The following is a 10,637-nucleotide window of genomic DNA, read 5'->3' on the forward strand; positions in this document are numbered from 1 at the left end:
CTTCGATATCTTTCCTTCATTTCCTCATCAGCCCCAGTCAGGTCAAGTTCGAGCTACACAAGACATAGCAACATTATTAGGTCACCGTGCCTGTGTTGGAGCTATCCACTTTCAGAATTCCTGGCTAACTATTGTTAACCAACAATCAAAGTCTCTTGTTCCAGTAACTCTTTGTAGATCCGAATCCAGATTACTTACTTTGTGGAAAGCCTAAAAGCAGTTCCTGAAGAAGCTGAGTCCCAGAGAGAACCAGGAAAGTCTATTGATGACTGTAATAGGAGTTAATTATCAGAGAAACTTTGTACCGGTCAAGTCACTGAAACCCAGTATTTCACACTCATACTTGACTCACAGAGCCCAGTGGAAACACCATGCTATTTTCATCACTTAACAGAGGAGGTTTCGGGAAACTAAACAATTGCTTCAAGTTACACAGTGACAGAGGTCAGACTTGCACCCCGGCCTGCTGCCTCCCAAAGCAAAGATCTTAATGGCTTTTCTACTGTGTTGTTTCCACAGACAGACTCAAATTATGTCCCAACTCAACTATGAAGGAGGCAAGTTGCTTGATCTTCTTCAGCAACTTCTATTGCTCTGTTCTCCCTCTTCTTCTTTTTCTCCCTCCGTTTTCTTTCCTCTTCTTCTTCCTCCTCCTCCTCGATTTTCTCCTCCCCCTACTTGTTTTGGGGGGACAGGGTCTCCCTTGTATAGCTATGATTGGCATGAAACTCATAGCCCCCTGTTGGAGCCTCCTGATACCTGGGGTTGCAGATGTGCACCACCACTTTTAGCTTTTAGTTGTCTTGTACTTCAGTCTCTCCACAACAATATTTTCCTCAAGGAGAGAATGTACCTGCAATTAAAGGATGCTCAATGGCTTTTAAAGAGTAACAGCTGCTCTTTGGAGTGGCAGTGCTACCTTTGCCAAAAGATCTCTTTGCAGGGTAAATGAACGGTGGTATGAGCCATGGGAGAAAATGAGCAGAAAGAAAGTAGTAAGGGGTGGGGCCCAACCAAAAGAACATGTAACAAAGCAAGGGACAAGTCGCTCTCTCTTGTGGCTATACATTGTATTTCACCAAGAACTTGGCAGCATTATAATCAAGCTATGGTTTATGGGCATGGAAAGCCCAAGAATTCATTGTCCTATTTCAGGGTGTCCTGCAAAATCGTAGGGTTTCAAAAGCACAATGTGCAAGAGGTGTGGGTGTCATTTATTTGTGTGTAGAACCAAGCTACAGGTGCAGAGGTATGCGTTTTCCAAAGCATAGGCCACCAGGGCCTGCAGACATTAGCTTCAGGCTTTTCTTCCACTGTTGGGTCCTGTGATCGCAAAGAATCTGAGAACAGCTTCACGGTCACCTGCAAATGTCAGTTCCAGTCCCACAGGTCGCTCTCCTGAGTGTGCATGTGTAGCTTTTAATGGAAAAGAAACATCATTAGGACCACTCTGACCTTACGGGGAGGACATGAAAGCAGAGTTCCAAACCCAGGCTTTACTGTTGGGATTATGTTTAAGAGAGCAAGAAAAACAACCCCAAATGGCTTACTATATAACATCCAGATGTTTGGCATCACCCACCCCAGATGAGGAGATGACTTTTTCATGGTTCATCTGGAGGCTTTGGCCTTGCTGTAGACACGCGGAAGAGAGCAGCTGTCTAAGGGGCTTGCTCAAGTGGCCTTGTCCTGGCTCTCCCTGATCCTTTCAGAGGCTGCATCTTAAAGCTTAGATGCGGCAGATGAGCCCAGGCTTGGGGACCTTCTCTAAGTCATCTGATGATTGGCTCCAGCTAGACTATTGGTTCTCATCCTGTGGGTCACAACCCCTCTGGGGTCACAAATCAGATATTTACGTTATGATTCATAGCAGTAGCAAAATCACAGTTATGAAGTCACAGTGAAATAATTTTATGATTGGGGGTCACCCCAACATGAGGGGGACTGTATTAAAGGGTCACAGCATTGGAAAAATTGAGAACCACTAAGCTAGCCCCAATGCCTGGTGAAAGAAATAGCCCCCTTTTCAGTCAGATATTTGACCTCTTTCATTGTGGGAGAGCTAAGGTAGTATGCCATTAAAACATGCTTGTGGGTGCTTCTGTATGACAGCCCATGAAGTACAGTCAGAAGGACACAGAGAAGATCTGCCTGGCCCCAGGGCAAGGATGACATGCAAATGTGGGAAGCATCCCAGGGTTTGGCTGCGATGGGTGAACTCACAGCCTTAGCGGATGTCTATAGGATATCAAAGCAGCCCACATTCCAGCCTGGCAGAGTTGGACTCATGAGTGCCCACCTCTAACAGTGGTCCTATGGACCTGTGATGGCTTCTAATGTAGGTAGAATCAGTTTCCCTTAAAAGTGTGGCCGCCGGTAGGCTGACCATGTTTTGTTGGATAGCCCCACATCTATGAGTATATATATATGGTCAGCATGAATTAGACTCCGTGAGTTACTAAAAAGAAAGCAAATAAACCGGTTAGAAAGATGGGAGGGGTGACTAGGAGAAGTTAGGGGAAGGAGGGGGAGAGTATGGTTAAGATACTATGTGTAAAATTCTTGAAGAATTAATAAAATATTAATATATGTTTATGGGCTTTTAAAAAGCGACAGTTTCACAGTTTCAGCCAGATGGTGGTGGCACACATCTTTCATCCCAACACTTGGGAGGCAAAGGCAGACAGGTTTCATGTGAGTTTAAAGCCAGCCCTGGTGTATAGAGCAAGTTCCAGGACATCCAGGGCTACGTAGAGAAAGCCTGTCTTGAAAAAAAAAATTAAAAGTGACAGACAGATGTGCATGTGTCAGCTGGCTTTGTTTACCTCTGTTTGTTCTCAGCTGGATGCGGTAAGCATGCCTTGCTTTAGAATAAGGAGCCTAAGGCCTGCTTGGTGGAAACTGCTTGTTGAGCAAGTATGGAAATCTCTGTACCCCCTGTGGGGAAACCCTTTCAGTCCCATCACTGATAAGCAAACCTGGTTGCAGAGGGTTCTTACACATATAGAATTCCACTGGTCCTCAACTTAGACTGCATTAGTCACCTTTCAGACCGACCTGAAAACAAAGTCTGCCAGGGGAAGAAATCATGGCCCCAACCCCACCCGCCAAAGAGGACTCCACCTCATCTTTACCTAGGAAGCAAGAGCATGTTCAGGGCTCCTGTGGGTGTCATCAGTTGCACTTTTTATTAGTTGGAGCTTTTGTTAAACTCAGAGTCCATGAGGCATTGTACAGTACTGCAGATCAGAAACTTCACACTCCTTCCTGCTGGTTTTCTACCCAGGGCAAGAGTGATGGTCCTCAAGGTGCTACAAAAATCCCTTTAAAAAGTCATGTTCACTTCTCAATATAAAAAGCTCTTCCTGAGCTGGTGTGCCCCCCACTCACGCCATCCTTCCAGAGCCTTGGAAGTCTCTTCTGTTAAGGTCCCTAGACACCTATATCCTAGTGTTTGTTACTGGCTCCTGGAGAAAGAGAGAATGTCTTTTCTTCTTTGTCAACCTGACCACGTAGTAAAGCTATTACCTATTAACTATTAGTAATTAATTGAGGCTAGCTACATGAGCTCCATGTCTGTATAAATTTATATGTAAACATGTACGGGTTATTGGCAGAGAAATGCAATTAGACCCTGGTAGAAGAAGAAATTAGAACAATCCTCTTAAGTCTTCAATAGGACCCTCCAAGAGGACGAAAGACCTGTCGGCCACTTGGAGAAATGGGGTATATTGCGTAGAACCATGCAAAGCACATCTTGCCTTTGCCTTTCCGAAAAGGGAAGGGAACTCCTAAGGGGTATCCTCAGCTCCCGGGAACTCTGCATGTACACATCCTGAAATCGCCTTTACAACCTTCTCTGCCTGGTGTCTACAGTCAGGGCCATGTGTGTGCTGTTTCAACAAGGCTTTTTTTAGACCATTCCGGCAAGAGAATCAAATAGTCTGAGCACCTGTAGGTTTTCTATTGCTACATACCAAGTCAACCCCAAACAGAGATTTTATACAAGCCTTTATCACAGTTTTTGATAGTCATGATCACAGTGGTCGTGGGTCAGGGTCAGATGTTTTGGGGGGGGGGTACCTTATCTGACTGCTTGACTTGCTCAAAATGGAAAGCAGCCTTTCCTGAAAGACAACACCCCCCCCCCCACACACACACATCACCACCCCAGAATATTCAGTTAAGAAGAGGCACTAGTGGCTTAGCCTTTGCAGAGGCAAAGAAAAGAGGTGGAATAATTTGTTCTTGATAGCAATATGGCAGGGGGTAGAGAACTCAGCTTGAAGTAGCTGAGCCATAGCAGGGGAGCCGAGCACAGAGCAGACACTAATGTGGTCAGACACCTGTGATCAGCCGCACGGATCATGGCAGGCATGAAGCTCTAGGGCAGCTTTCATGCAAAGTGTGACACATGGTGAGACTGCACAGCCTGGGCCATACCTGTGCAAATGCAGGTATGATTCTAACTAGTCAACATCTTCATTATTTCCCAGGCCTGGCAATAAATCTTAAGACTTCTGTGGGGAGGTTTTGAGGACATCTGCTAGGAGCGCTGGAGGAAGAGGTCTGAGCTACACTGGTAATATTCTCAGGGGCGACTGCAGAGTTCCCTCCAACAACAACCTTCCCTATTTTTAGCCACACTTAAATAATATCCAGAACTGGGCTAGAGAATGGAATGATTCAGTCACCACCTAGAATAGATTCCTGAATAGACACATCCCGGCAGCATCCATGGCAGGATAACATTATCCTTACCCTCAGCAAACCTTCACCTTCTCAAGAGAGATGCTCTACCAAGAGGAACCCAGCCCTTTGTCCATAACAAAGGGCTTTGCTGATTACCTGGCCTGTAGGTTCTCTCTCCCAGCCTGGCCTGTGTTTTACTCCCACACAGATTTCCAGGTGTGCCCCGAAGTCTGCTTTGTAGAACTGACTGGTCTGACCCCTTCATCCTTCTCATCCCTCTTCACCCATCTATGCATGTATGTATGTATCCATGTATGTATGTTTGCACGTATGTATACATGTATGTGTGTATGTATGTATGTGTGTATGTATGTATGTATCAATGTATGTATATATATATATTTATGTATGTATCGTATCGTATCGTATCTATCTATCTATCTATCTATCTATCTATCTATCTTCAAGACAGGGTTTCTTGGTATACCCCTGGATGTCCTGGAACTCACTCTGTAGACCAGGCTGGCCTCCAGCCTAGAGATCCGCCTGCCTCTGCCTCCTCAAGGCTGGGATTAAAGGTGTGCTTTAGTTCAGCCTTGCCCTCTTTATCTAAATTAGCTGAACCCAGGTGTTGTTTCTGGATCTGGCGTGTCCTCCAAACGCCATGCTTTAAGGCTAGGTGCTCAGCAGATGGCGATATTGCTAAGTGGTGGGGACTAATAGAAGTTGGGGTTTGGAAGTTGGGACCCTTGGCCTCTTTCCCGTGGGTCATTTTCTTCCTGGCCACCGTGAGGTAAGCAGCTTCCTCCTCCACACGTTCTTGCCATGATGCGCCTCCTCACCACAGGCCTAAAGCAACCAGTCCAACAACCGCAGGCAGAAACCATGATAAATCTTACCTCACACTGGGCGTGATGGCGCACACCTTTAATCCCAGCACTTGGGAGGCAGAGGCAGGCGGATTTCTGAGTTCGAGGTCAGCCTGGTCTACAAAGTGAGTTCCAGGACAGCCAGGGCTACACAGAAAAACCCTGTCTCAAAAACCAAAACAAACAAACAAACAAACAAACAAACAATCTTAACTCAGATCCTTCATCACAGTGACTGATCAACACAGGCTTCCATTTGATTCAGGGGGCCCAATGGGCTCAGGATGGATACAAGGAAAAGATGCTTCTCTCGTATCCCTGCTAGTCTCTCTTCCCTTTTGAAGACCTTTTATGAGTCACACCTGTGGAATCTATTCTTTCATGTACAAGGACACCTTAAGTTCTGGAACAGAACAGACATTTCTAGGGACCATTTTGCTGTCTAATATCAACAGAGAGCCATTACTATGCTAGCTTTCCATTGCTGTGACTAAATACCTGGGAAAATCAACGAAGAGAAGAAAGGTTTACTTTTTTTTTTTTTTTCATGGTTCCAACTGTTGGTTTTCATGATCATTTCACCCTCTATGGCCTTTGGGCCTCTGTCAAGACAACACAGTGAAGTGGAGAGATACGAACTCTTGACTCAGTCTTTAGCATTTGAGAATTGAGAGGACATTAGCGATCAAAAGCAGTTTAGACGTGGTGGCTCATGTATGTAATCCCAGGACTTAGGGAGCTGAAACAGGGGGATTGCCGCTGAGTCAAGGTCATCCTGTGCTATATAGTGAGATATAGTAAGACCTAGGCTAACCTGGGCTATAGAATGAAATTCTGTTTTTAAGAAAACAATCTGTCTTAGCTAGGGTTACTACTGCTGAGAAAAACCACCAAGGCCTAAAGCCACTTTGGTAGGAAAGGGATGGATTTCACTCACAGCTCCATCATCAAAAACAGTCATGGCAGGGCCTCAACACTGAGTAGGAACCTGGAGGCAGGAGCTGATGCAGAGGCCATGAAGGGGTGCTGCTTACTGGCTTGCTCTGCGTGCCTTGCTCAGTCTGCTTTCTTGTAAAACCTAGGACCACCAGCCCAAGGATGGCACCACCTACAATGGGCTGGGCCCTCTCTCACCAATCAGGAAATGCCCTATAAGCTTGTCCTCAGATAGATCTTATGGAGGCATTTTCTTAATTGGGGTTCCCTCCTCTCAGATGGCCCTAACATTTATTATCTCTAGGCCTGGAGGGAGTGAGGAAAGGAATGTTTTCCTGGACATAAAGAGGCGTGGTAAGGAGACCCCTATGGTGGTGGCGATAAACATCAAGAGTTCGGTCTCTTCTTGCTTTGCAGAGAACTTCTGAGAGCATCTACCAAAGCAGGAACTTCATAGTATGAGCTATGAGTTCATGCTTGGCCTTAGGGGGCCCTGTAAGAAGGGTTAGTCTATCAGAAGAGAGAATGAATGTAATAATGTAGGGATGTAAGAGTCCAATATCTGGAGCCAGATTTCCTGGGATCAAGTCCAAGTGCTACTACCATTTACTGGCTAAGGGACCTCGGGCAAATTATTTCAACTCTCACTTGTCCCTGTGTGTGAAGTAGGGAGGCCAGTAGCACACCTAGCTCGCAGGGTGGCCATGAGGGTTTAACCAACTGGCATTGGTGGGTGCTCTTAGCGCAGTTCGTAGCAAGTGCTGTTGCTATTATGCGTTAGAGAGGTTGAAAGTGGATCTCAGCGAGAGCCCACTTCATGCTGCGCAGAGAAAACGAAAATGGCTTCAAAGTGGGCGCTATGAGGTCAAACACTCAGAACCATAGAGCTTCGCGTCACACCACCTGTTTCTTACAGTGTCAGGTGATGCTAGTGGGCTCCCCCCCCCTCCAGATTGTGGAGCAAACAATTTACATATTTAAGAAGTACATCAGAAAAAGGCCACTGAATGTCCAAAATATTCTGCCAAATTGAACCAAAGGAACAGCCTGTGACGGATTTAAAATGTCTTCCCTATGTCTTTGATACTTCTGACTCCTTAGCTCTTTGCTCCCACTCCTTGCTTCCCCTCTGAGTCATAGCTAAACTTAGAGGTCGCTTCTAATGAACTGAATAAAGAAGAGGTGATAGTTTGCTACTTTGGGAAGTAAATCATAAAACCTACTGTGTCATCCTCTTACCTTTTAACAGTTGGAATTCTCCAGATAATCTCTGTGTGTGTGTGTGTGTGTGTGTGTGTGTGTGTGTGTGTGTGTTCACACTGAGATGAATGGTCCTATGTGAATCTTGGGACTATCTCCTCTGCCTTCATTCCCTACCCACATGCCAATCTTCTCTGGAAACACCCTCACAGACACACCAGGAAATAATGTTCCACTGGTTGCCAGGGCATTCTTCAGTCCAGCAAGTGTACACTACAAATGCACCACTTTAACTCTGAAGAAAGAAATTGCCATGTCCTGAGGAGTCTCAGGAAGCCTACAAAGGGGCCTATATTGGGAAGACCTATGTCGTGCAAGCAGCCTTGGAACAGCTCCATCTTGAATACCAGCAGTCTGTTCCTCTCCACTAGATCACGACATTTCCTCGTCCCCGACTGTCCTCATATGCAGAAGATCATTTGTCTTAGTGTCCGTGTCTCATGCAGAATTCTCTCTTCCTGAAGGACATAATGGGGGATATTTGCATATGCTATCAATATGCTCTGTCTTTACAAAAATGCTCTTTGAAATTGAGACGGGAGTTTAGTTGCAAGAAGAAGGTTCCATTCTGGATCCAAGCCAGTTAAATGTAGGAACTTGCCCAAAAGGCTCCATTATAAGACAGAAATTCTTTGGTCCCATGGGTCAGGGCAAAGTGATATAATATGGTAACAATGTCACAGAGGAAGGAAAAAAAGGGGGTGTTTTGTAAAACTGTCACAGTGTATGCTGCAGTAAGAGGGGAGTGTCTGCTGGGTCTAAGTGGACCTATTAGGTGACATGTTACTAAGGATAGGCTCTATTTAAATGGGCCTGTTGCTCTGCTCCACACAGTGTGTCCATCCCGAGGCACCAATGTGCAGGAGCTAAGGTCCTGCAGTCAAAAGATTGGAATTAGAAACATTTTCATTGCCAGCTTTCTTCTACTCTAATGAAATGCCCGAGATAACTTAATTTACAAGGAAATTAAAAAAGATTTGCTTTGGGTTGTAGCTATGGAGGGTTCAGTTCAAGATTAGCAGACCCTTTCTTTGAACCTATATTTGGGATGCTGTATCATAGTGGTGGATAAAATGAACATCTCACGTCATAGACAAGAAACACAGAGACCAGGGTCTCATAGTCTCCTTCGAGGCACACCATTAATAACCTTAATACCTCCTAGCAGATTCAACCTCTAGAAGGCTCAGTCACTTCCCAACTGTAACAGCCTGGACACTGAGCCTTCACTACAGGTCTTTGGGGAACCCACATATAAAACAAAACACCTTCTTTGATGCGTACAAGTCACCCACCCTCCCAAGCCTTCACTTTCTGATCTGTAAACCACAGTAATTTTTACAGCCACTACCAGCAACCAGTACCAAACAGCAATGTTATCTTATGGGATATTTTTTAAAAAAGCATATTCCTTGTGATGTTTTCAGTCTAATAACCAACATATTAATAAGCTATCAAAGTTTAGCATTTATTATTAGTAATGGTAGCAGTAACTTTGATATTGTTTGTGATGGATTGAAAGATCTGGAGTATTTTAATAAGGATAATGTCAATAATGGCAGATAATTTAAGGAGAGTGAAGAAACAAAGTAAAACCTTCAATTTTTGGAGAATAATCAAGAATAAAGCAACTGCCTGGTCCCTTGCAGACACTGTCAATGTGTTCGGCCCTGAGATTTATTGACAACACAAAAGACACCCTGCCTTTTGGCTTGCATATGTGCAGAAGTGTGGGTATGTGCATGTACACACATTGTCTCCTGTATTCACCATTGCTAAATGTGGAAAGCAGCCTTCTGGCTGTCATTCAAAACATCACACACACACACACACACACACACACACACACACAATCGTCTCTCTTCAGTCCTTGTTAGTAGATCCAGGCGGACTGAGGGATCTTTTTCTTAACTCTAAAGCCAAGGAAACAGTCCTGGGGCCAATCACCATCTTTCCCTCTTCTCATTTTTCTTCTCCTGTTTGTTGTCCTTTGAGTGCGGAGCCTGAGGGAATCTGGAAGATTAAACAAAGCAAATAAAATGCTTCATCCTCTTTCTCCTTTACCCCTTCTCTTAGTTCAAGGATCCGAAGAAACAGAGGAAGCCAAGATATTTCTGGTAGGATGCGGCAGCTTTTTGAGAATGAACTGAAATCCGAAGCAGGGTCTAAACTGAGCCAAACAGACAGTTTTCAAAAGAGGAGTGAATGTCTGATGAGTGCAAAAACATGCTTATTAATATCCTTTAGCCAGCAGACAAATGCAAGTCAAAACTCTACCTAAATTCTGTCTCCTCTATTCAGAATGGCTATCACTGAGAAAAACTACAACAAATGGTGGCACGATTTGGGGAAAAGACAACACGTGTAACTGCTGGTGGGATATGAACTAGCCCGGGCTCTGTGAAAGTCCGCACTGAGGTTCCTCAACAAGCTACAAATGACTCACTCATTCCTGCCACTCTCACGAATACGATTGAAGAAATCCAAGGCAGTACAAAACAGAGAGACCTATACAGCCAAGTTCATTAGAGCACTGTTCACAAAAGCCAAGATATGGAAGCAAACTAGGTGTGTGCCAGCAGGTGCAAACCGAAGTACCACGGGGTACATGTGCACAATGGGATGTCATGAAGCTAGAACAAAGAACAAACCGTATCACTTTCGCGCAAATGATGGAGGCGAAGAAAGAAGTAGAATAAGCCAGGCCTGGAGAGACAAAGATGGCAGGTTTTTTTTTTCTCTCATGTGCAGAGTTTAAAAAAAGGAAGTGTTGGGAATAGATAGGGGGACCCTTGTGGGCAGGTTAGGGTATTTGGAAGTGGGAAGGAGAACAGATTTGGCGCTGAGATAAAGGTGACCGAAATGCACCATGTTCAGGTA

At 44.9% G+C, this 10,637-nt stretch overlaps 1 non-coding gene across 1 annotated transcript; it reads left to right on the forward strand.

The window, feature by feature from the left end:
- Positions 1 to 2,095: 2,095 nt before the first annotated feature.
- On the forward strand, positions 2,096 to 2,203 carry Gm23117. The gene has a single exon (XR_003950793.1). It is a non-coding gene; the product is annotated as a U6 spliceosomal RNA (small nuclear RNA).
- The last annotated feature ends 8,434 nt before the right edge of the window (positions 2,204 to 10,637 follow it).

This window comes from Mus musculus, chromosome 13 (assembly GCF_000001635.26).
Source record: "Mus musculus strain C57BL/6J chromosome 13, GRCm38.p6 C57BL/6J".
Lineage (NCBI taxonomy): Eukaryota > Metazoa > Chordata > Mammalia > Rodentia > Muridae > Mus > Mus musculus.